The 27,378-nt window shown below is 37.7% G+C and overlaps 1 protein-coding gene across 4 annotated transcripts in view; it reads right to left on the bottom strand.

The window, feature by feature from the left end:
* Positions 1-27,378, bottom strand: part of TDRP (testis development related protein) — a 182,231-nt gene that overhangs the window by 46,080 nt on the left and 108,773 nt on the right. The gene's annotated exons all lie outside the window — the stretch shown is intronic.

The raw sequence follows: 27,378 nt of genomic DNA, 5'->3' as shown, positions 1-27,378 counted from the left end.
CCTGAATTTTCTAATCCACTAGTCTCTCAATGTATTCACACAAATACCACATTGTCTTAATTAGAGATGCTTTGTAATACGATTAAATATCTGACAGTACGTGCCAAAAAAAAAAAAACTAAGGCAAAGTATTTGAAAATTTGGGGTAAAGGTGATTTGAAAAGCCCTGACAGAACCAAAAGGGAGAACAAAGAGAAATGAGACAAAATAAAGTGTCAGTGGCTGAGAGATTTCAAAGAGTTGAGAGGTTATTCTTACACATTATATGATATTCCCTTTTTAGTTTAAGGTATATTGGAGAGGCTGAAGGGAAGTGCCTGAAATGCAGAGCTGTGTTTCAGTAGCCATGTTTCTTGAAGATGACTGTATAATGATATAGCTTTCACAATGTGACTTGTGTGATTGTGAAAACCTTGTATCTGATGCTCCTTTTATCTATGTTGAGGACAGATGAGTAAAACATATGGATTAAAAATGAATGGACAGGTGATGATATTGTGAATTATTGATTATACACGTTGATGTTTTTTTGTTTCTTAACTTTTTTTTTTTTTTTTTTTTTTTTTAAAGGAAAGACAGAGAGAAGGAAGGAAGGATAGAAGGAAGGAAGGAAGGAAGAAAGGGAAACATTTTTAAACATTTTCTTGTTTTATTGTATTCTGTTTCTCCGTTTTTTGTTACATGGGCTGGGGCCGGGAATCGAACCGAGGTCCTCCGGCATAGCAGGCAAGCACTTTGCCCGCTGAGCCACCGCGGCCCGCCCTGTTTCTTAACTTTTTAATTAATAAATAAATTTTAAAAAAGAGAATGGATAGGGCAGTGCGATGGGTGGCTCAGTGGCAGAATTCTTGCCTGCCATGCCAAAGACCTGGGGTCGATTCCTCGTGCCTGCCCATGGAAAAAATAATAATAATGAATAATAGAGGGAACAAATATTAAAATGTAGATCAAAATATTAGTGCTCAGTAAAAGGGAGTGGTAAGGGGTATAGAAAAAAATAGGAAAAACAAAGGTTAAAATATATTGGGTAAATGGAAATATTGGTGGTTGTTGAGAGGGAGGGGTGGGAAGGGTGATATATATGAGTTTTTTCTTTTTTCTTTTTGTTTCTGGAGTCATGCAGGTGTTAGAAAATAATCATGGTGATGAATATACAACTATGTGATAATACTGTGAGTCACTAATTATATACCAAGAATGGAATGTTCATATGTTAAGAATGTTCGTGTTTGTATGTTGTTATGTTTTGTCAATAAAAATAAAATAAAATAAAATAAAAACTAAGGCAAAGTATTTGAAAATGTTGGGGAGGAAGGTGATTTGAAAAGTCCTGACAGAACCAAAATGGGGAACCAAGAGAAATGAGACAAAATAAAATTTACTGGCTGAGAGATTTCAAACAGAGTCGAGAGGTTATCCTGGAGCTATTCTTGCACATTATACAGATATCCCTTTTAGTTTGTGGTGTATTAGAGTGGCTAGAGGGAAGTGCATGAAACTGTAGGGCTGTGTTCCAGGAGCCATGTTTCTTGAAGACAGCTTTCGCAATGTGACTGTGTGACTGTGAAAACCTTGTGTCTGATGCTCCTTTTATCTACCTTATCGACAGACAAGTAAAACACATGGATGAAAAATAAATAAATAATAAGGGGAACAAATTTTAAGATAAAACTTAGTAGATTGAAATGCTAGTGATCAATGAAAGGAAGGGGTAAGGAGTATGGTATGTGTTCTAGTTTGCTAGCTGCCGGAATGCAATATACCAGAAACGGAATGACTTAAAAAGGGGAATTCAGTAAGTTGCTAATTTACAGATTTAAGGCTGAGAAAAATGTCTCAATTAAAGCAAGTCTATAGAAATGTCCAATCTAAGGCATCCAGGGAAAGCTACGTTGGTTCAAGAAGGCCGATGAAGTTCAGGGTTTCTTTTCTCTCTCAAGTGAGAAGGCACATGGCAGTCATGGTCAGGGCTTCTCTCTCAGCTGGAAAGGCACATGGTGAACACGGTGTCACCTGCTACCTTTCTCTCCTGGCTTTCTGTTTCATGAAACTTCCCCGGTAGGTGTTTTCCTTCTTCATCTCCAAAAGTCGCTGGCTGGTAGACTCCCTGCTTCTTGTGGCTATGTCATTCTCTGTTCTCTCAAAAATCTCTCTGAATCTCTCGCATTCTCCAAAGTGTTTTCTCTTTTATGGGATTCCAGTAAACTAATCAAGACACACTGTCATGGTTAGGGACATGTGTTAACTTGGCCAAGTTGTGGTACCTGTTTATCTGATTGGGCAAGCGCTGGCCTGTCTGTTGCAATGAGGACATTTCATAGGATTAGGTCATGATCACATCAGCTACATCCACAGCTGATTCCATTTGTAATCAGCCAAAGGGGTGTGTCTTCTGCAATTAGTGATGCTAAATCTAATCATGGGAAGCCTTTTAAGGAGGACTCAAAGGAGACAGGTCCCATTCCTGCTTTGGCTGGTGAGCCTCTCCTGCGGAGTTCATCCAGGCCATCCATCAGAGTGGTCAGCTTCGTAGTCTGCCCTGTAGATTTTGGACTCTGCATTCCTGCGGTCACATGAGACACTTTTATAAATTTTATATTTGCAAGTGTTCCCTGTTGATTCTGTTTCTCTAGAGAACCCTAACTAATACACACACCCAAATGGATAGAGACACACCTCCACCTATTCCAGTTTAACAACCACTCTTGATCACTCAAGATCACATCTAGATCACATCAAGACTGATCACTCAAGATCACATCAGGATGTGACTCCCTAAGTCACATCTACAGGGAGATGATTTAATTACAGTTTTAAACATACAGTACTAATTAGGGATTAGAAGAAATGGTTGCCTTTACAAAATGGGATTTGGATTAAAACATGACTTTTCTAGGGTACTTACATCATTTCAAACCAGCACAGTATGAATTTTTTTCTGTTTTCTTTTTATTTCTTTTTCTGAATTGATGCAAATCATTCTGAGAAATTATCTGATGATGAATATATAACTATGTGATGACACTGTGAGTTATTGATTATATATCAAGAATGGAATGATCATATGATAAGCATGTTTATGTTTGTATGCTATCATGTTGAATAAAAAAAAAAAGAATTCTGCCACTGAGCCACCGCTGCACTGCCCTATTTGACAGCATTTTGTCCACAAGTAGAATGTCCTTCAAAGTTGGTGTCAATCCTCTCAAACTCTGCCGCTGCTTTATCAGTGAAGATAATGCAATTTCTGACTCTTTTGTTGTCATCTCAACATGTTCACAGCATCTTCACCAGAAACAGATTTCATCTCAAGAAAACACTTTCTGTGCTCATACATAAGAAGGAACTCCTCATCTGTTCAAGTTTTATCATGTAGCAATTCAGTTACATATTTAAGCTCTTACTAATTAGAAGTTCTCTTACTATTTCTACCATATTTGCAGTTAATTCCTCCACTGGAGTCTTGAATCCTTCAAAGTCATTCATGACAGTTGGAATCAACTTCTTCCAAATGTCTGTTCATTATAACCTCCTCTCATGAATCACAAATGTTCATCATGGCATCTAGAATGGTAAATCCTTTCCAGAAGGTTTTCAATATATTGTACCCATATCCATGAGAGGAATCAAAATGGCAGTTATAGCTTTATGAAATCTATTTCTTAAATGGTAATACTTGAAAGTCTAAATGATTCCTTGATCCATGGTCTGCAGAATGGGTGTTGTATTAGCAGGCCTGAAAACAGCACTCATCTCGTTGTTTATCTCCACTGGAGTTCCTGGGTGATCAGGTGCATTGTTAATGAGCAGTCATATACTGAAAGAAATCTTTTTTTCTGAGTAGTAGGTCTCAAAAGTGGGTTTATTTGTGTCTGATGCTCCTTTTTGCTACAGTATGGGCAGATGAGTAAAAAATATGGGTTAAAAATAAAAAATAGGGGGAACAAATGTTAAAACAAATTGAGTAGACTGAAATAGTAGTGATCAATGAAAGGGAGTGGTAAGGGGTATAGAAAAATAAACAGGGGGAACAAAGGTTAAAATATATTGGGTAGATGGAAATACTAGCGGTCAATGAGAGGGAGGGGTATGAGGTATGGTATATATGAGTTTTTCCTTTTTTCTTTTTCTTTTTTTTTTCTGGAGTGATGCAAAAGTTCTAAACAATGATCATGGTGATGAATATACTACTATGTGATGATACTGTGAACCATTGGTATGGAATGTTTGTATGTTATGAATGCTTGTGTTGTATGCTGTTTACCAATAAAAATATTAACAGAAAAAAAACTGGGTTTAAAATAATCAGTAAACCACAGAGATGTGCTGTCTTCCAGGTTTTGTTGTTCTGTTTACAGCGCACAGGCAGAGTCAATTTAGCATCATTCTTAAGAGTCCTAGGATTTTAGAAACTATAAATGAGTACTAGTATCAACTTCAAGTTACCAGCTGCATTAGCTCTTAACAAGAGAGTCAGATTGTGCTCTAAAGCTTTGAAGCCAAACATTAACTTCTACTTTCTGGTTATGAGAGTCTATGCTGGGTTGAAAGGATTATGCATCCTAGAGAAGCCATGCTTTAGTCCTAATCCAATCTTGTGGTAGCAACCATTTCTCTTACGCCCTATTCAGCATTGTATTTTGGAAACTTGATTAGATTATCTCCACAGCGATGTGACTCCCTCAATTGTGGTATTAACTTTTGAATAGAGGGAAATGTGATTCTATCCATTCCTCATGGGTCTTGATTAGTTTACTGGAATGTTTTAAGAGACAAAACATTTGGAGATAGCCGCTTTTGAGAATAACGAGAGACGCACGAGTGCCCACACAGCCAGAGACCTTTGGAGATGAAGAATGCCCCTGGGGGAGCATCATGAAACAAGAAGCCTGAAGAGAAAGCTAGCAAACATTGTCATGTTTGCCAGGTGCCTTTCCAGTTCAGAGTGAAACCCTGAACTTCATTGGCCTTCTTGAATCAAAGCATCTTTCCATGGTGCCTTAGATTGGATATTTTCATAGGCTTGCTTTAATCGGGACATTTTGTGGGCTTAGAACTGCAAACGTGCAACTCATTAAATTCCTTTTTTTGGGGGACTTCCTGGAAGATGGCGGCTTAGTAAGACGCGCGGATCTTAGTTTCTTCTCCAGGACACCTACTAGGGGAGTAGAAACGATACAGAAAGCGCCCAAAGCCACAACAGAGATAAAAAAGACAGCGTACCCCATCCTGGAACGGCTGGCTGGCTGAGAGAAGCAGCTCGGGTGAGATCGCCGAGGCGCGCGGGCCTTACCGGGCGGGGTGGCAAGCGGCCGGAGTTACTCCCTTCCCCCTTCCCGGGCCGGCTGGGAGAATTGGAGAGGTGGTCCCCTGAAACCAAGGCGACTGGCGCCCACACCACGCGCAGCCCCCGGACCAACTGAGAGAATTGGATCGGAAACCCCCAGGCCGCGGAGAACGGTGACCCCGTGACTCCCGGGGAACGTGCACTCTCTCGGGCGGGCCGCTGCCGCTGGCGCCCTCCCGCCACGCTTGTTGCCCAGGGCCGACTAGGAAATTCGGACGGGCTCTTTCCCTGGCTGCGGCGACCAGCAACCCTCCCTGCATTCGGACCCCGGGCCGGTTCAAGTAGCTTCGGCTAGCGAACCCCCAGGACGGCGAGAGTTTTCCAAAGTTTAAGGTCCCACAGCACCTTTTACTGGTGGGACCCGCAGACAAACGTGTGCCACGAGCGCCACCTACTGGGCAGGATAAGAAAAACAGAACCCAGAGATTTCACAGAAAAATATTACAACCTTGCTGGGTCCAACACCAAGAGAAATCTGAATAAATGCCCAGACTCCAGCAGCAGAAGATAACTGTCCACGCTCAAAAGATTGAGAATATGGCTCAGTCAAAGGAACAAACCAATAGCTCAAATGAGACACAAGAGCTGAGACAACTAATGCTGAATATACGAACAGAAATGGAAAACCTCTTCAAAAATGAAATCGATAAATTGAGGGAGGACATGAAGAGGACATGGGCTGAACATAAAGAAGAAATAGAAAAACTGAAAAAACAAATCGCAGAACTTATGGAAGTGAAGGATAAAGTAGCAAACATAGAAAAAATAATGGATAGCTACAATGATAGATTTAAAGAGACAGAAGATAGAATTAGTGATTTGGAGGATGGAACATCTGAATTCCAAAAACAAACAGAAACTATAGGGAAAAGAATGGAAAAATTTGAACAGGGTATCAGGGAACTCAAGGACAATATGAACCGCACAAATATACGTGTTGTGGGTGTCCCAGAAGGAGAAGAAAAGGGAAAAGGAGGAGAAAAACTAATGGAAGAAATTATCACTGAAAATTTCCCAACTCTTATGAAAGACCTAAAATTACAGATCCAAGAAGTGCAGCGCACCCCAAAGAGATTAGACCCAAATAGGCATTCTCCAAGACACTTACTAGTTAGAATGTCAGAGGTCAAAGAGAAAGAGAAGATCTTGAAAGCAGCAAGAGAAAAACAATCCATTACATACAAGGGAAACCCAATAAGACTTTGTGTAGATTTCTCAGCAGAAACCATGGAAGCTAGAAGACAGTGGGATGATATATTTAAAATACTAAAAGAGAAAAACTGCCAACCAAGACTCCTATATCCAGCAAAATTATCCTTCAAAAATGAGGGAGAAATTAAAACATTCTCAGACAAAAAGTCACTGAAAGAATTTGTGACCAAGAGACCAGCTCTGCAAGAAATACTAAAGGGAGCACTAGAGTCAGATACAAAAAGACAGAAGAGAGAGATATGGAAAAGAGTGTAGAAAGAAGGAAAATCAGATATGATATATATAATACAAAAGGCAAAATGGTAGAGGAAAATATTATCCAAACAGTAATAACACTAAATGTCAATGGACTGAATTCCCCAATCAAAAGACATAGATTGGCAGAATGGATTAAAAAACAGGATCCTTCTATATGCTGTCTACAGGAAACACATCTTAGACCCAAAGATAAACATAGGTTGAAAGTGAAAGGTTGGGAAAAGATATTTCATGCAAATAACAACCAGAAAAGAGCAGGAGTGGCTATACTAATATCCAATAAATTAGACTTCAAATGTAAAACAGTTAAAAGAGACAAAGAAGGACACTATATACTAATAAAAGGAACAATTAAACAAGAAGACATAACAATCATAAATATTTACGCACAGAATCAGAATGCCCCAAAATACGTGAAGAATATACTGCAAACACTGAAAAGGGAAATAGACTCATATACCATAATAGTTGGAGACTTCAACTCACCACTCTCATCAAGGGACAGAACATCTAGACAGAGGATCAACAAAGAAATAGAGAATCTGAATATTACTATAAATGAACTAGACTTAATAGACATTTATAGCACATTACATCCCACAACAGCAGGATACACCTTTTTCTCAAGTGCTCATGGATCATTCTCAAAGATAGACCATATGCTGGGTCACAAAGCAAGTCTTAACAAATTTAAAAAGATTGAAATCTTACACAACACTTTCTCGGACCATAAAGGAATGATGTTGGAAATCAATAATAGGCAGAGTGCCAGAAAATTCACAAATACGTGGAGGCTCAACAACACACTCCTAAACAACGACTGGGTCAAAGAAGAAATTGCAAGAGAAATTAGCAAATACCTCGAGGCGAATGAAAATGAAAACACAACATATCAAAACTTATGGGACGCAGCAAAGGCAGTGCTAAGAGGGAAATTTATTGCTCTAAATGCCTATATCAGAAAAGAAGAAAAGGCAAAAATGCAGGAATTAACTATCCATTTGGAAGAACTGGAGAAAGAACAGCAAGCTAACCCCAAAGCAAGCAAAAGGAAAGAAATAACAAAGATTAGAGCACAAATAAATGAAATTGAAAACATGAAAACAATAGAGAAAATCAATAAGGCCAGAAGTTGGTTCTATGAGAAAATCAATAAGATTGATGGGCCCTTAGCAAGATTGACAAAAAGAAGAAGAGAGAGGATGCAAATAAATAAGATCAGAAATGGAAGAGGAGACATAACTACTGACCTCACAGAAATAAAGGAGGTAATAACAGGATACTATGAACAACTTTACGCTAATAAATACAACAATTTAGAGGAAATGGACGGGTTCCGGGAAAGACATGAACAACCAACTTTGACTCAAGAAGACATAGATGACCTCAACAAACCAATCACAAGTAAAGAAATTGAATTAGTCATTCAAAAGCTTCCTAAAAAGAAAAGTCCAGGACCAGATGGCTTCACATGTGAATTCTACCAAACGTTCCAGAAAGAATTAGTACCAATTCTCTTCAAACTCTTCAAAAAAATCGAAGTGGAGGGAAAACTACCTAATTCATTCTATGAAGCCAACATCACCCTCATACCAAAACCAGGCAAAGATATTACAAAAAAAGAAAACTACAGACCAATCTCTCTAATGAATACAGATGCAAAAATCCTCAATAAAATTCTAGCAAATCGTATCCAACAACACATTAAAAGAATTATACATCATGACCAAGTAGGATTCATCCCAGGTATGCAAGGATGGTTCAACATAAGAAAATCAATTAATGTAATACACCATATCAACAAATCAAAGCAGAAAAATCACATGATCATCTCAATTGATGCAGAGAAGGCATTCGACAAGATTCAACATCCTTTCCTGTTGAAAACACTTCAAAAGATAGGAATACAAGGGAACTTCCTTAAAATGATAGAGGGAATATATGAAAAACCCACAGCTAATATCATCCTCAATGGGGAAAAATTGAAAACTTTCCCCCTAAGATCAGGAACAAGACAAGAATGTCCACTATCACCACTATTATTCAACATTGTGTTGGAGGTTCTAGCCAGAGCAATTAGACAAGAAAAAGAAATACAAGGCATCAAAATTGGAAAGGAAGAAGTAAAACTATCACTGTTTGCAGACGATATGATACTATACGTCGAAAACCCGGAAAAATCCACAACAAAACTACTAGAGCTAATAAAGGAGTACAGCAAAGTAGCAGGTTACAAGATCAACATTCAAAAATCTGTAGCATTTCTATACACTAGCAATGAACAAGCTGAGGGGGAAATCAAGAAACGAATCCCATTTACAATTGCAACTAAAAGAATAAAATACCTAGGAATAAATTTAACTAAAGAGACAAAAAACCTATATAAAGAAAACTACAAAAAACTGCTAAAAGAAATCACAGAAGACCTAAATAGATGGAAGGGCATACCGTGTTCATGGATTGGAAGACTAAATATAGTTAAGATGTCAATCCTACCTAAATTGATTTACAGATTCAATGCAATACCAATCAAAATCCCAACAACTTATTTTTCAGAAATAGAAAAACCAATAAGCAAATTTATCTGGAAGGGCAGGGTGCCCCGAATTGCTAAAAACATCTTGAGGAAAAAAAACGAAGCTGGAGGTCTCGCGCTGCCTGACTTTAAGGCATATTATGAAGCCACAGTGGTCAAAACAGCATGGTATTGGCATAAAGATAGATATATCGACCAATGGAATCGAATAGAGTGCTCAGATATAGACCCTCTCATCTATGGACATTTGATCTTTGATAAGGCAGTCAAGCCAACTCACCTGGGACAGAGCAGTCTCTTCAATAAATGGTGCCTAGAGAACTGGATATCCATATGCAAAAGAATGAAAGAAGACCCATCTCTCACACCCTATACAAAAGTTAACTCAAAATGGATCAAAGATCTAAACATTAGGTCTAAGACCATAAAACAGTTAGAGGAAAATGTTGGGAGATATCTTATGGATCTTACAACTGGAGGCGGTTTTATGGACCTTAAACCTAAAGCAAGAGCACTGAAGAAGGAAATAAATAAATGGGAACTCCTCAAAATTAAACACTTTTGTGCATCAAAGAACTTCATCAAGAAAGTAGAAAGACAGCCTTCACAATGGGAGACAATATTTGGAAATGATATATCAGATAAAGGTCTAGTATCCAGAATTTATAAAGAGATTGTTCATCTCAACAACAAAAAGACAGCCAACCCAATTACAAAATGGGAAAAAGACTTGAACAGACACCTACCAGAAGAGGAAATACGGATGGCCAAGAGGCACATGAAGAGATGCTCAATGTCCCTGGCCATTAGAGAAATGCAAAGCAAAACCACAATGAGATATCATCTCACACCCACCAGAATGGCCATTATCAACAAAACAGAAAATGACAAGTGCTGGAGAGGATGCGGAGAAAGAGGCACACTTATCCACTGTTGGTGGGAATGTCAAAGGGTGCAACCACTGTGGAAGGCAGTTTGGCGGTTCCTCAAAAAGCTGAATATAGAATTGCCATACGACCCAGCAATACCATTGCTAGGTATCTACTCAAAGGACTTAAGGGCAAAGACACAAACGGACATTTGCACACCAATGTTTATAGCAGCATTATTTACAATTGCAAAGAGATGGAAACAGCCAAAATCTCCATCAACAGAAGAGTGGCTAAACAAACTGTGGTATATACATACGATGGAATATTATGCAGCTTTAAGACAAGATAAACTTATGAACCATGTAATAACATGGATGGACCTAGAGAATATTATGCTGAGTGAATCCAGGAAAAAACTAAAGGACAAATACTGTATGGTCCCACTGATGTGAACGGACATTCGAGAATAAACTTGAAATATGTCATTGGTAACAGAGTTCAGCAGGAGTTAGAAACAGGGTAAGACAATGGGTAATTGAAGCTGAAGGGATACAGACTGTGCAACAGGACTAGATACAAAAACTCAAAAATGGACAGCACAATAATACCTAATTGTAAAGTAATCATGTTAAAACACTGAATGAAGCTGCATCTGAGCTATAGGTTTTTGTTTTGTTTTGTTTTGTTTTGATTTGATTTTACTATTATTACTTTTATTTTTTTCTCTATATTAACATTCTATATCTTTTTCGGTTATGTTGCTAGTTCTTCTAAACCAATGCAAATGTACTAAGAAATGATGATCATGCATCTATGTGATGATGTTAAGAATTAATGATTGCATGTGTAGAATGGTATGATCTCTAAATGTTGGGTTAATTTCTTTTTTTCCGTTAATTAAAAAAAAAAAAAAAAGAGAAGGGATAATTGGAGATGAAGGGATACAGACTGTACAACGGGACTGGATATAAAAACTCAGAAATGGACAGCACAATACTACCCAATTGTAATGCAATTATGTTAAAACACTGAATGAAGCTGCATGTGAGGTATAGGTTTTTTGCTTTTGTTTTTTTTGCTTTTTTTCTTTCTATTATTGTTTTAATTCTTATTCTGTTGTCTTTTTATTTCTTTTTCTAAATCGATGCAAATGTACTAAGAAATGATGAATATGCAACTATGTGATGTTATTAAGAATTACTGATTGTACATGTAGATTGGAATGATTTCTAATTGTTTTGTTAATTCTTTTTTTAATTAATAAAAAAAATAAATAAAAGAGGTATCAATTTAAAAAAAAAATTCCTTTTTTTTTAAACTTTTTTTTATAGTATAGATATATACAAAACAAGGAGACTGAAAAAGTCCCAAAGTACTTTTCAAAAAACAATTACAGGACAGATCCCAGAGTTTGTCATGGGATACCATACAATCTGTGCTGGTTTGAAATGATGTATGTACCCTAGAAAAGTCATGTTTTAATCCTAATCCCATTTTGTAAAGGCAGCCATTTATTGAGTGTTTGAAACTGTAATTAGATCATCTCCCCGGTGATATGATTTAATCAAGAGTGGTTGTTAAGCTGGATTAGCTGGAGGCATGTCTCCATCCATTTGGGAGAGTCTTGATTAGTTTCTGGAGTCCTATAAAAAAGGAAACATTTTGGAGAATGAAGGATATTTGGAGAGAGTAGAGCAGAATGACATAGCCACAAGAAGCAGAGGCCACCAGTCAGCAACCTGTGGAGATGAAGGAAAATGCCTCCCGGGGAGTTTCATCAAACAGGAAGCCAGGAGAGGAAGCTAGCAGATGACACCATGTTTGCCACGTGCCCTTCCTGATGAGAGAGAAACCCTGACCATGTTCACCATGTGCCTTTCCAGATGAGAAAGAAAATATGATAGTGTTTACCATGTGCCTTCTCACTAGAGAGAAACCCTGAACTTCATTGGCCTTCTTGAGCCAAGATATTTTTCCCTGGATGCCTTTGGTTGGATATTACTACAGACTTGTCTTAATTGGGACATTTTCTCAGCCTTAGAACTGTAAACTACCAACTTATTAAATTCCCCTTTTTAAAATCCATTCTGTTTCTGGTATATTGCATTCTGGCAGCTAGCAAACTAGGACATGATCCTCTCAGATGTTTCCTTCCAGATACTCCAGAATATAGCTTGAAAGCTTAAGTATTTTTTTATCATCACAATCGACTTTTTTTCTTTTTTTGTGTGAAAAATAACATATATACAAAAAAGCTATAAATTTCAAAGCACAGCACCGCAATTAATTGTAGAACATATTTCAAAGTTTGACATGGGTTACAATTCCACAATTTTAGGTTTTTACCTCTAGCTGCTCTAAAATACTGGAGACTAAAAGAGGTAATTTAATAATTCAGCATTCATATTCATTTGTTCAATCTTATCTTCTCTGTATAACTCCACCGTCACCTTTGATCTTTGTATCCTACTCTTTTTAGGGGTGTTTGGGCTATGGCCATTCTAACTTTTTCACAGTGGAAGGATCTGTCACTAATATGGGGTAGGAAGATGGAACTATCCAATGTTCTAGAGAGGCTTGGTCCTCTAGGTTTCAGGACTTACCTGGTCCAGGGATTTTTCTGGACAGTGTAGATTTCTGGAAAGCTACTCTAGTGCATGGAACCCTTGTGGAATCTTATATATTGCCCTAGGTGTTCTTTGGGATTGGCTGGGAAATTCACCCTTTTTTAAAAGCCTTCTTTTTCTGGTATATCGCATTTCAGGAGCTAGCAAACTACAGAGTCCTGGATGGCATCTACTTCCAACACAAGGCTTTTTCTTCTACACTGAAAATCTGCTCTTTAGTGTAGCTACCTTCAACAATTATCTTAGGTAGATCTTCTGGATAACCTGCTGTAGCTTCTACATCAGCTCCTGCTGCTCTACCTTATACTGTAATGTTATGGAGATGGCATTTATGAACCAACCTCTGCTATCTTCAAACTTTTCTTCTGCAGCTTTTTCACTGCTCTCAATTTCCATGGAACTGAAGAGAGTTAGGGCCTTGCTCTGGACTAGGCTTTGTCTTAATGGAATGTTGTAACTGGTTTGGGACTGGTTTGATCTATCCAGACCACTAAAACTTTGTCTATATCAACAATATGGCTGTTTCACTTTTTTATCACTAACGTATTCGCTGGAGTTGTACTTTCTGCTTCCTTCAAGAACTTTTCTTTGCATTCATAACTTGGTTAACTGTGCAAGAGGCCTAGCTTTGAGCATTATCTTGGCTTTCAACATGCCTTCCTCACTAAGTTTAATCATTTCTAGCTTTTGATTTCAAGTGAGAGATGTGTGACTCTTCCTTTCACCTGTACACTTAAGAGGCCATTGTAGGGTTATTAACTGGCGTCATTTCAATTGCTATGTCTCTGAGAACAGGGAGGTGATAGCAAGCAATCATAAGAGAATTCGAGCTACCCTTCAAATGGCAGAACTGATTAATATCTGCCACCTTTTTACCTAATAAAAATTCTGCATACAACACTGTACTTCCATCTACAAGATTATAATTCTAAACCAGGTTTTTTTCTGTAACAAACATTTATTTGTATCTTGAAAAGCAAAAAGCCCACCTTAGGACCTCCTAAGGACTCTTTCTCCTACTTGGCCCAGGTCCTCTCTCCTGCAATTCAAACCAATATTCAAAGTTCTCCATGTATTCATTCTGTTTTCCTAGTCTTTGGTAGCACATGCCACCCACCCCTCCTCTCTTCTGCTTTTATAAAAAAAAAAAAAACAACAAAGGTAAGAAACAATCTTCCCTCACAGTATCCCCTACAAGAGTGCATGCTTCCAAGAGCAGAAACTTTTGGTTTATCAGACTATGCACAACACTGATACACAGAAGCATTCATACTCAATGTGCAATAAATGAACATAAAATGAACTACCCGCTGTGAGTAGATAGGGATAACATAAAGAGCAGAGGGGAAAACAACAAAGTTTACAAAATCTTGTGGCTATTTCTCATCTGAATCTTGATTCATTCTGGAACAAAAGATGAAAGCTCAGTCTTTGGCTTTTAATCCCTAAGGCTGAGGGGCTTTATTAGCCCCTAAACATATCACCCACTCCCCAAAACCAGACTTAAAGCAAATACAATAAACACCTAATAGCTCACCTTAAGTAGACAATGCACCTATCTATCTCAGGAAGCTTTCAGCAAGGTGAGAGACAATTCGCTTGACAGTCTTAAAACAAGACAACTGAGTTAAACTCCATGTTGAATGATACTCAGTTTGATTCACATATTGAAATTAACTCAAATGTAATGACGAGCAGCGATATTTTTAAAACAGTCTAAAAGCGATATTTTTAAAACAGTCTAAGTCATGTCACCTTAAGATCTAGTAAAAAAACCAATAAAAGTAAACCTTATCAATTAGGATTTTACACTCTTTAAGAATAACACATTTTCAATCTAAAAGTTTAATTCTTTTTTTTCCCATGGGCAAGCACCAAGAACTGAACCTGGGTCTCAGATACGGCAGGCAAGAACTCTGCCATTGAGTCACCATTGCCCGCCTGTAAATACATGGAACCATGAGTAGAGCATGACAGTTTGTAGGTTTGTCCACAATGATGCCCCGATAAATCCCAAAGTGATGTGAACAGTGAATAAAGAAGTATTTGCAATGTTATAAGAAATGATGAATATGCAACTAAGTGATGATATTGTGAATTACTGATTATGTATGTTGTTTTATTTTGTTTCTTTATTTTTTAATTAATAAATAAATTTAAAAAAAAAAAAAAAAAAGAAGTACTTGCAAAGTTCCCTTGGGGGAATGGTGAGAAAGGGGGAAAATTCAACTTCCCCATTTGGAGAATTGCTGATATTCTCGCAAGCAGTGGGGACAAAGTAATAGGCCAAACCCTCCATCTTGGGGTTCATTCATATGAAACTTATCCCCATAAAGGAAAGACTAAGCCTACTTAAAATTAGGTCTAAGAGTCTTTCCCAGAGAACCTCTTTTGTTGCTCAGATGTGGCCTCTCTCTCTCAACCAACAGGGCAAGCAAACTCACTGCCCTCCCCCTCTCTACGTGGGACACGATTCCCAGGGGTGTAAACCTCCCTGGCAAGGTGGGACAGAAACCCTAGAATGAGCTGGGACTTGGCATCAAGGGATTAAGAAAACCTTCTCAACCAAAAGGGGGAAGAGAGAAATGAGACTAAATAAAGTGTCAGTGGCTGAGAGATTTCAAACAGAGTCAAGAGGTTATCCTGGAGGTTATTCTTACACATTAAATAGACATCCCCTTTTTAGTTTAAGATGTATTAGAGAGGCTAGAGGGAAGTACCTCAATTTGTAGAGCTGCGTTCCAGTAGCCATATTTCTTGAAAATGAATGTATAATGATATAGCTTTTGCAAAGTGACTGTGTGATTGTGAAACTCTTGTGTCTGATGCTCTTTTTAGCTACGGTGTGGACAGGTAAGTAAAAAATATGAATTATAAATAAATAATAGGGGGGCCCTTGGCCCCGCAGACTCTAGACGCTTGGGTCCGAATTTTACCCGGAGTCGGGGTCGGAGTGGAGTCGGAGCGGGCGAGAGCTAAGAAGTTGTAGGTTTACGAGAAAGTCTTATTAAAAAATACAGCGTTCTTGGTCTTAGTTCCTCCTCCTCCAAAGCAACTACTAGGTGAACTGAAACAGTGCAGAACAGCTCCCGGGGCTACGGCAGGGAATGGACACACAGCGTACCCCAGTCTAGACTGGTTAGTCTGACTGCGAGACTCGGCTGCGGTGAGATCCCCGAGCGGTGCGCGATTTCCCAAGCAGCGGCAGCTGCGGCGGTCGGAGCTACTCCCTCCCTCCTTCCCGGGCCGGCTGAGTCTCGGAGAGGCAAGTTTCCCAAGCCAAGGCGGCCGGCGCCCCTCTTTTGCGGGCGGCTTCGAGTCTCGGCTTCGAGTCCGCGGCTACGAGTCTCAGATCAGAGGGCTATCCAAGCCGCTGTGCCCACCCCCCGCGGGCGGCTTCCTGGTCTGGTGGGGAACTCCCCAGGCAGCAGCGGCCGGTGACCGACGCCCCTCCCCCGCGGGCGACTTCCTGGTCCGGTGGCGAAATCCCCGGACCCGCTGCAGCCGACGACCAGTCACAGGGTCCCCTCAAGCCGCGGCAGCTGACGCCACCACCATGGGCGGCCCCTGAACCAACGGGGAGAATTGGATCGGAAATCCCCAGGCCGCGGAGATCAGTGACCGGCGGGATCCATTCCAAACACTTGAGACAAACGTGTGCCATGAGCGCCACCTACTGGGCAGGATAAGAAAAACAGAACCCAGAGATTTCACAGAAAAATCTTACAACCTTGTTGGGTCTGACACCCATGGAAATCTGACTAAATGCCCAGACGCCAGCAGCAGAAGATAACTGTCCACGCTCAGAAGATTGAGAATATGGCCCAGTCAAAGGAACAAACCAATAGTTCAAATGAGATACAAGAGCTGAGACAACTAATGCTGAATATACGAACAGAAATGGAAAACCTCTTCAAAAATGAAATCGATAAATTGAGGGAGGACATGAACAGGACATGGGCTGAACATAAAGAAGAAATAGAAAAACTGAAAAAACAAATCACAGAACTTATGGAAGTGAAGGACAAAGTAGAAAAGATAGAAAAAACAATGGATACCTACAATGATAGATTCAAAGAGACAGAAGATAGAATTAGTGATTTGGAGGATGGAACATCTGAATTCCAAAAACAAACAGAAACTATCGGGAAAAGAATGGAAAAATTTGAACAGGGTATCAGGGAACTCAAGGACAATATGAACCGCACAAATATACGTGTTGTGGGTGTCCCAGAAGGAGAAGAGAAGGGAAAAGGAGGAGAAAAACTAATGGAAGAAATTATCACTGAAAATTTCCCAACTCTTATGAAAGACCTAAAATTACAGATCCAAGAAGTGCAGCGCACCCCAAAGAGATTAGAACCAAATAGGCGTTCTCCAAGACACTTACTAGTTAGAATGTCAGAGGTCAAGGAGGAAGAGAGGATCTTGAAAGCAGCAAGAGAAAAACAATCCATCACATACAAGGGAAACCCAATAAGACTATGTGTAGATTTCTCAGCAGAAACCATGGAAGCTAGAAGACAGTGGGATGATATATTTAAATTACTAAAAGAGAAAAACTGCCAACCAAGACTCCTATATCCAGCAAAATTATCCTTCAAAAATGAGGGAGAAATTAAAACATTCTCAGACAAAAAGTCACTGAGAGAATTTGTGACCAAGAGACCAGCTCTGCAAGAAATACTAAAGGGAGCACTAGAGTCAGATACAAAAAGACAGAAGAGAGAGGTATGGAGAAGAGTGTAGAAAGAAGGAAAATCAGATATGATATATATAATACAAAAGGCAAAATGGTAGAGGAAAATATTATCCAAACAGTAATAACACTAAATGTCAATGGACTGAATTCCCCAATCAAAAGACATAGATTGGCAGAATGGATTAAAAAACAGGATCCTTCTATGTGCTGTCTACAGGAAACACATCTTAGACCCAAAGATAAACATAGGTTGAAAGTGAAAGGTTGGGAAAAGATATTTCATGCAAATGACAACCAGAAAAGAGCAGGAGAGGCTATACTAATATCCAACAAATTAGACTTCAAATGTAAAACAGTTAAAAGAGATAAAGAAGGACACTATATACTAATAAAAGGAACAATTAAACAAGAAGACATAACAATCATAAATATTTACGTACCGAACCAGAATGCCCCAAAATACGTGAGGAATGCACTGCAAACACTGAAAAGGGAAATAGACACATATACCATAATAGTTGGAGACTTCAATTCACCACTCTCATCAATGGACAGAACATCTAGACAGAGGATCAATAAAGAAATAGAGAATCTGAATATTACTATAAATGAGCTAGACTTAACAGACATTTATAGGACATTACATCCCACAACAGCAGGATACACCTTTTTCTCAAGTGCTCATGGATCATTCTCAAAGATAGACCATATGCTGGGTCACAAAGCAAGTCTTAACAAATTTAAAAAGATTGAAATCATACACAACACTTTCTCGGACCATAAAGGAATGATGTTGGAAATCAATAATAGGCGGAGTGCCAGAAAATTCACAAATACGTGGAGGCTCAACAACACACTCCTAAACAACGAGTGGGTCAAAGAAGAAATTGCTAGAGAAATTAGCAAATACCTCGAGGCGAATGAAAACGAAAACACAACATATCAAAACTTATGGGACACAGCAAAGGCAGTGCTAAGAGGGAAATTTATTGCCCTAAATGCCTATATCAGAAAAGAAGAAAAGGCAAAAATTCAGGAATTAACTATCCATTTGGAAGAACTGGAGAAAGAACAGCAAACGAATCCCAAAGCAAGCAAAAGGAAAGAAATAACAAAGATTAGAGCAGAAATAAATGAAATTGAAAACATGAAAACAATAGAGAAAATCAATAAGGCCAGAAGTTGGTTCTATGAGAAAATCAATAAGATTGATGGGCCCTTATCAAAATTGACAAAAAGAAGAAGAGAGAGGATGCAAATAAATAAGATCAGAAATGGAAGAGGAGACATAACTACTGACCTCACAGAAATAAAGGAGGTAATAACAGGATACTATGAACAACTTTACGCTAATAAATACAACAATTTAGAGGAATTGGACGGGTTCCGGGAAAGACATGAACAACCAACTTTGACTCAAGAAGACATAGATCACCTCAACAAACCAATCACAAGTAAAGAAATTGAATCAGTCATTCAAAAGCTTCCTAAAAAGAAAAGTCCAGGACCAGACGGCTTCACATGTGAATTCTATCAAACATTCCAGAAAGAATTAGTACCTACTCTCCTCAAACTCTTCAACATAATCGAAGTGGAGGGAAAACTACCTAATTCATTCTATGAAGCCAACATCACCCTCATACCAAAACCAGGCAAAGATATTACAAAAAAAGAAAACTACAGACCAATCTCTCTAATGAATATAGATGCAAAAATCCTCAACAAAATTCGAGCAAATCGAATCCAGCAACACATTAAAAGAATTATACATCATGACCAAGTAGGATTCATCCCAGGTATTCAAGGATGGTTCAACATAAGAAAATCAATTAATGTAATACACCATATCAACAAATCAAAGCAGAAAAATCACATGATCATCTCAATTGATGCAGAGAAGGCATTTGACAAGATTCAACATCCTTTCCTGTTGAAAACACTTCAAAGGATAGGAATACAAGGGAACTTCCTTAAAATGATAGAGGGAATATATGAAAAACCCACAGCTAATATCATCCTCAATGGGGAAAAATTGAAAACTTTCCCCCTAAGATCAGGAACAAGACAAGGATGTCTACTATCACCACTATTATTCAACATTGTGTTAGAGGTTCTAGCCAGAGCAATTAGACAAGAAAAAGAAATACAAGGCATCAAAATTGGAAAGGAAGAAGTAAAACTATCACTGTTTGCAGACGATATGATACTATACGTTGAAAACCCGGAAAAATCCACAACAAAACTACTAGAGCTAATAAAGGAGTACAGCAAAGTAGCAGGTTACAAGATCAACATTCAAAAATCTGTAGCTTTTCTATACACTAGCAGTGAACAAGCGGAGGGGGAAATCAAGAAATGAATCCCATTTACAATTGCAACTAAAAGAATAAAATACCTAGGAATAAATTTAACTAAAGAGACAAAAAACCTATATAAAGAAAAGTACAAAAAACTGTTAAAAGAAATCACAGAAGACCTAAATAGATGGAAGGGCATACCGTGTTCATGGATTGGAAGACTAAATATAGTTAAGATGTCAATCCTACCTAAATTGATTTACAGATTCAATGCAATACCAATCAAAATCCCAACAACCTATTTTTCAGAAATAGAAAAACCAATAAGCAAATTTATCTGGAAGGGCAGGGTGCCCCGAATTGCTAAAAACATCTTGAGGAAAAAAAACGAAGCTGGAGGTCTTGCAGTGCCTGACTTTAAGGCATATTATGAAGCCACAGTGGTCAAAACAGCATGGTATTGGCATAAAGATAGATATATCGACCAATGGAATCGAATAGAGTGCTCAGATATAGACCCTCTCATCTATGGACATTTGATCTTTGATAAAGCAGTAAAGCCAACTCACCTGGGACAGAACAGTCTCTTCAATAAATGGTGCCTAGAGAACTGGATATCCATATGCAAAAGAATGAAAGAAGACCCATATCTCACACCCTACACAAAAGTCAACTCAAAATGGATCAAAGATCTAAACATTAGGTCTAAGACCATAAAACAGAGGAAAATGTAGGGAGATATCTTATGAGTCTTACAATTGGAGGCAGTTTTATGGACCTTAAACCTAAAGCAAGAGCACTGAAGAAGGAAATAAATAAATGGGAACTCCTCAAAATTAAACACTTTTGTGCATCAAAGAACTTCAAGAAAGTAGAAAGACAGCCTACACAATGGGAATCAATATTTGGAAACGACATATCAGATAAAGGTCTAGTATCCAGAATTTATAATGAGATTGTTCAACTCAACAACAAAAAGACAGCCAACCCAATTACAAAATGGGAAAAAGACTTGAATAGACACCTCTCAGAGGAGGAAATACAAATGGCCAAAAGGCACATGAAGAGATGCTCAATGTCCCTGGCCATTAGAGAAATGCAAATCAAAACCACAATGAGATATCATCTCACACCCACCAGAATGGCCATTATCAACAAAACAGAAAATGACAAGTGCTGGAGAGGATGTGGTGAAAGAGGCCCACTTATCCACTGTTGGTGGGAATGTCAAATGGTGCAACCACTGTGGAAGGCAGTTTGGCGGTTCCTCAAAAAGCTGAATATAGAATTGCCATACGACCCAGCAATACCATTGCTGGGAATCTACTCAAAGGAATTAAGGGCAAAAACTCAAACGGACATTTGCACACCAATGTTTATAGCAGCGTTATTTACAATTGCAAAGAGATGGAAACAGCCAAAATGTCCATCAACAGACGAGTGGCTAAACAAACTGTGGTATATACATACGATGGAATATTATGCAGCTTTAAGACAGACTAAACTTATGAAGCATGTAATAACATGGATGGACCTAGAGAACATTATGCTGAGTGAGTCTAGCCAAGAACTAAAAGACAAATACTGTATGGTCCCAATGATGTGAATCGACACTCGAGAATAAACTTGAAATATGTCATTGGTAACAGAGTTCAGCAGGAGTTAGAAACAGGGTAAGATAATGGGTAATTGGAGCTGATGGGATACAGACTGTGCAATAGGACTAGGTACAAAAACTCAAAAATGGACAGCACAATAATACCTAATTGTAAAGTAATCATGTTAAAACACTGAATGAAGCTGCATCCGAGCTATAGATTTTTGTTTTGTTTTGTTTTGTTTTGTTCTTACTATTATTACTTTTATTTTTTTTCTCTATATTAACATTCTATATCTTTTTCGGTTATATTGCTAGTTCTTCTAAACCGATGCAAATGTACTAAGAAACGATGATCATGCATCTATGTGATGATGTTAAGAATTACTGATTGCATATGTAGAATGGTATGATTTCTAAAAAAAAAATGGATAGCACAATACTACCTAATTGTAATGTAATTATGTTAAAACACTGAATGAAGCTGCATCTGAGCTATAGTTTTTTTCTTATATATTTTTGTATTTTTTATTTTTATTTTTATTTTTTCTCTATATTATCATTTTATTTCTTTTTCTGTTGTCTTGCTATTTCTTTTTCTAAATCGATGCATATGTACTAAGAAATGATGATCATACATCTATGTGATGATATTAAGAATTACTGATTGCATATGTAGAATGGAATGATTTCTAAATGTTGTGTTAGTTTATTTTTTTAATTAATAAAAATAAATAAATAAATAAATAAATAATAGGGGGGAAAAATCCTGTGCTAATCCTTTCATTTCACAAGTACTTACTGAGCACTAGCTATGTGACTGGCATTAGGGACACAACAGTGAACATGAAGTCCTGTCTTTTGTGGACTGACTTATAGTCTAGAGTCTAGATGGCTCTTAAGAAATAAGTAAGGGCTCTCTGAAAATAAAAATGCATGGGGGTCAGCTCATTAATTGAATGCAGCTGTCCTGATGTTTGGGCTCACCATTACTACCTCCCCTCAGGCAATATGCTATGGGATTTGCACCCCACTGGCTGAGTCAGCCAGGGCAGTAAGTTCACTCTAAAGTGCTAACAAAGAACCTCAGGGGAGGATAAAGCACTATTATAACTTAGTAAAAACATATTAATATTGCTATTATTTAATAATAAGAGCTACTTTTTTGGTGTTTCTATTTGTCAGAGAATAGTATTAAGGGTTTTTCATTGATGATTTAATTTACTTTCCATAATAACTCATTTGGGTAAGTGCTATAATTATTTCACAGAGGCAGGGTGGCTTGGTTTACAGATGCTGGCTATGGAGACAGAGTTTGAATTATGGTTCCATTGCCTATGGTTGAATGACCTTTGAAAAGTTACCCTACAGCTCCGTGACTTAGCTTCCTCAACTGTCAAATGATGACTCTAATCCATGTCAAGGGCTTGTAACAATGCATAAGAACAAAACAATAAATATTAGTATTGACTATCCTTATCTCAATTTTACAGTTGAAAAAAAAAAGCAGCCTAGATAGATTACGTGACTTGTGTAAGGTTACATGGCTAACAAATGGCAGAGATAGGACTCAACCTGGTCTACCAGAAACCAAGGTCCAGTCTAAATTCCAAACTATATTTTCATGGGAATGTTAAAATGATGTGGTAACTACTGGTGGAGAAATTTTTAGAAGTCTTCATTTAGGCTTGTAAACATATGAAAAGCTATTCAATATCATGACTAAGAGAATTACAAATTAAAACCATACTGAACTACAACTTTTCATCCATTAGAAAATTTTGATAACAAACAATATCATACTGTTTTGGCAAGACTATGGTGAAAGGCATTCTCATACACTGTTGGTTGAAATGTCAATTAGTACAATCTCCTTGGGAGGGCAATTTACAGCTATTGATCAAAACTACAAACATACATTTTCTTTGACTCAGCAATTCCACTTCTAGGAATTAAGGCACAGATAAGCAAAATAACATATGCTCTAAATTTGTAATAAAGAATGGAAGTAACCTCATAAATGTCCATCAGGAGGAGACTAAAAAATCCCCATCTCCATACAAAGAAATACAATGTTCAAATACACACGAAGAAATGAGGAAGCTCTTTATACACCAATTTGGAAAGATCTAAAACTTACTGCTAAGTGAGGAACACAAGCTGTAAAATAATGTTTACAGTATGTTAATTTCTATGTAAGAAAAGATTGTATCTTTGCACTTCTTTTAAGGAAATAAGGGAAAATAACAAATTGTTTAGATATTGGAGGAAAGGAACCGAATGGAGGAAAGCCCACATCCTATCCTAACGGCCTATGTTCTTTCCAATAAACCATCCTCCAAAAAGAACATTAGTCTTAGAACATTTATTTTTCAGATTTAGTAGCCTAAAGAAACCAACAACAATCTAACTTACTCCAAATATCACCAAAGTAGACTTCAACTCAGTTCTCATGATGGCAGAAGAGAATGATTTCGTGTAATCTAAAGTTTTACTAACCTTTGGTTTGTCTCTTTTTCAAGACTCGTTAATAAACACCTCAAATGCTCCCTGATATTTTTACTGCAATGCCTACAGAATAGAAACCTTGCAAACTTTTTAAAAGGAAATATGTAAAAAACTCTAAGGCTTGTTATTAAAGGTATTAAAATTAGCTAAATCCCTATGTAATACAGTCTTGAAGTAAGTGATCAATGAGCACAAACCTGTATTTATATACATACTTATCAGTATTTCCTCTGCTATTTGCATAAAACTTTTTTTTCGGGGGGGGGGGGCATGTAAAAAAAAATGGCTCAACAATCTCAATATCCATCAGAAAAGGCCCAATTAGACAAATTTTGGCACATCCACTTATACCAATTAATACCATACAGCCTTAAAAAAGAACGTAGTAGACCTAACAATGATAAAACAGAAAGCTCTCCAATATACACATATTATTAAGACAACAATTTGAGGTGCAGAAAAACACGTATTATGAGAAAGTAATTTTTTTTTTTCCACATGGGCAGGCATCAGGAATCGAACCCAGGTCTCTAGCATGACAGGGAAGATACTCTGCCTGCTGAGCAATCGTGGCCCTCCCAGAAATGTATTCTTGAAACGTGTTTCATGCATGTATGTTCTATGAATGGACATGCAAAAAACTTAACGATTCCCAATGGAAAGAGGAATAAATTAAGGCCTACCATTTCGTATTTCCTAATATTTTACCATATGCATACCAGCTTTATCTTTAAATTTAAATAAACATTAGCTTCATTAAAACATGTTTAAGTATCTTCTTATTGAACAATAGCAACGAATGATTTTCCTCATAAATTTCTCTGTTCTATTTTATTACAAAATGGACATGCATTTAAGATTAAAAAAAAAAAAAAGGCCAACAGCCCAAAAAGAAACTCAGGAAAATTTATTGTTTATAATGGTAAAGCTATTTTAGTAATAGTTTTAAATATCTCTTAAATTCAAGTTAAGAATTTAAACGCCTCACATTTCAAACTTATAGGGAACTCAACATTAAGCTATGTTTTCTCTTTAAAAAATAATACAACGCAGTAAATATTATAGCTGTTTGTCCTGATTTTCAAGGAAGTTAAACACAACAGATAGGGTTATAAACTTTCTTTAGAATAATGCGAAGTGTACTGTCAAGCTGCATGTTTAATAACAAATCTGCTAATCTATTCTTTGAGCGGGAATGGGGACTAAAAGACTAAAAATGAAACAGAATTGAGATTTCTAATATGATAGGAAATTTAAGAGATTCATTAAATCCTACTCATGTATTCCTACCTCTCTGAACCTTAAAATAAAATTTTGTAGGCAGAAGTTTTATGATAGATTTGTCATAAATTTTATAATTTAATTCTAAGAGTGGTTGGCTTTGGATAAAGGTCAATCTTTTCAAAGGAATTTACTAAATTTAGAGTACAACCAACCTGTCACAATTAACAAAAATGTTCTCCCATAACAAAGTTATTTCAACTTTAAACATTAAACTATAGGAACCCTTATTAAATAATATAAAAACTACAATTAGAAGCAGGATGTAGATAACTCTGTAAACCAAAACTCGTAAGAAAAACTTTAGCAAATATGGGTGAAGGAGCTGTGGGTGCTCATTCTATTCTTCCAACTTATCTGCAAATTAAAAATTTTTCAAAATAAAATCTTAGAGGAAGAAAAGAGCTCTAGCCATCATTAGGAGACAAGGGGAGCAGAACATTTGAAGAATCAACTTAAATTTTTCAGCAGAGTCCATCCTGAAACAAAAGTATTGCTCATTGTGGATAATCAGTTATTTTCAGCTTCTTCAGGTAACTCAGTCATCACATAAAAATTCTCACCATTACATGTAAGAGAGTTGCTATTAAGAGTAACCATAACATTCTGAGATTTAAAAATAAAAAGTAGGGTAAGGACTAATATTACCAAAGACTGATTTAAAGTTCGGATAGTAACCATATTTAAATGCTTAAGATAACCAATTCCCTTTTACATGATTTGGGAACCTGCATTTAACTCCTATAAGAAATATCTATCAAGATGAAGCAATTTCAGTCCCTAAGAGCTCTTCTGATCCAGTTGGGGAAGAAACGATCTCATGAACTATGTACAGGTCCTCAGAAGATATAGATAATCATTAACTTGCATAGCAACTTCAACAGCATCAGGAGAAAGTTTCCAAATATTTAACAAAAAAAAAGAAAAAGAAAGAAAGAGAAGTTACATGACTTTTATTTTTAAAAAAAAATGCTGAATTTCTGACCTAAATTTCAATGCACATGAAAAAAATACTGCAGTGGAAAAACAAGGGGGCAGGTCAGAAGCACATGTAACACATACAGGATCCACCTGGGATCCTTTTTAATTAAAAAATTTTTAAACATTCCAAGCATATCTCTAAACCTGTAACACCAAAGCCTTTCAACTTTTTCTATAAAAAGCATCAGCTTTCTTCCTGGAGAAAATCAAAGGTTGGAGAAAAGAAAATACTTGTTGCCACATTTGACATTTTGCTATGATCATCTAAAGCTTTCTCATCGCAATGAACAAGCCTTACAACTTACAATGATTCAGGACTTTTTTCTGATTTCCACAACAATTATCAGGCACCGCACCTCGGAACACTTGTCGTGGTACTGAACTTCAAAATGTTGCAGTCTGCAAGAGTATCTATCGCTACGGTAATTTATATTCCATCATATGACTCAACGAAGAAAGAAGAGCAATGGGTGGTAAAAAAGCCAATGCCAAAATTAAGACAATGCTTTGGAGGTGTATTCCCCGCCCCCCAGACTCCCCCCACCCCACCCCTTCACAAACCTAAAACTGGCCCATTCTCCAGGTACTGCATTATGCATTTAAAAAGAAGCGTATAAAAGCTTATGTAGAAGAGGCAGTGAATTCCCTTAACTGCTTATAATAAGATAAGTACACCGGTATACAATTTCCTGTTAAAACTGGGGCAGTGGGGGAGTGACACTGAAAGTATACCGGGATAAAATAAACTGCACAGAGAAAGAACAACGGTAAAAACAGGGTTTATCTGAGTTTTTTGTTTTGTTTTTTTAAATTTCCTGTCTAACTCTGCCACTTGTAATCATAACTATAACGGGTGGCGATGCGCCCATCCCACTGCGCCTCGAACGGGATAGCTCCTACACTGATGTTTCATTTTGCACCACTTTTCTGCAAAGCTTCCCAAGGCTCGCAGCACCACGGTTGGACCCCGGGGATCCCTCCATAGGAACAACCACCAAGCCGGCCCCCCGACGTCCCCGCCCCACACCACTCTGCGGGGAGGAAGAGGGCACCGGGGCCAGAGCTAGAACTGCAGAGTCATCGCGAAGCGAGCACTGCCCGCGGCACCGCGACCCCGAGCCCCCGTGAGCCCCGCTGGAGGGGGCCTCCGTCGGCCGAGC

Source organism: Tamandua tetradactyla, chromosome 3 (genome assembly GCF_023851605.1).
Source record: "Tamandua tetradactyla isolate mTamTet1 chromosome 3, mTamTet1.pri, whole genome shotgun sequence".
In the NCBI taxonomy this organism is placed as follows: domain Eukaryota; kingdom Metazoa; phylum Chordata; class Mammalia; order Pilosa; family Myrmecophagidae; genus Tamandua; species Tamandua tetradactyla.
The sequence above is the reverse complement of the archived record's forward strand: the minus strand, read 5'-3'. Positions and strand labels throughout refer to the sequence as shown.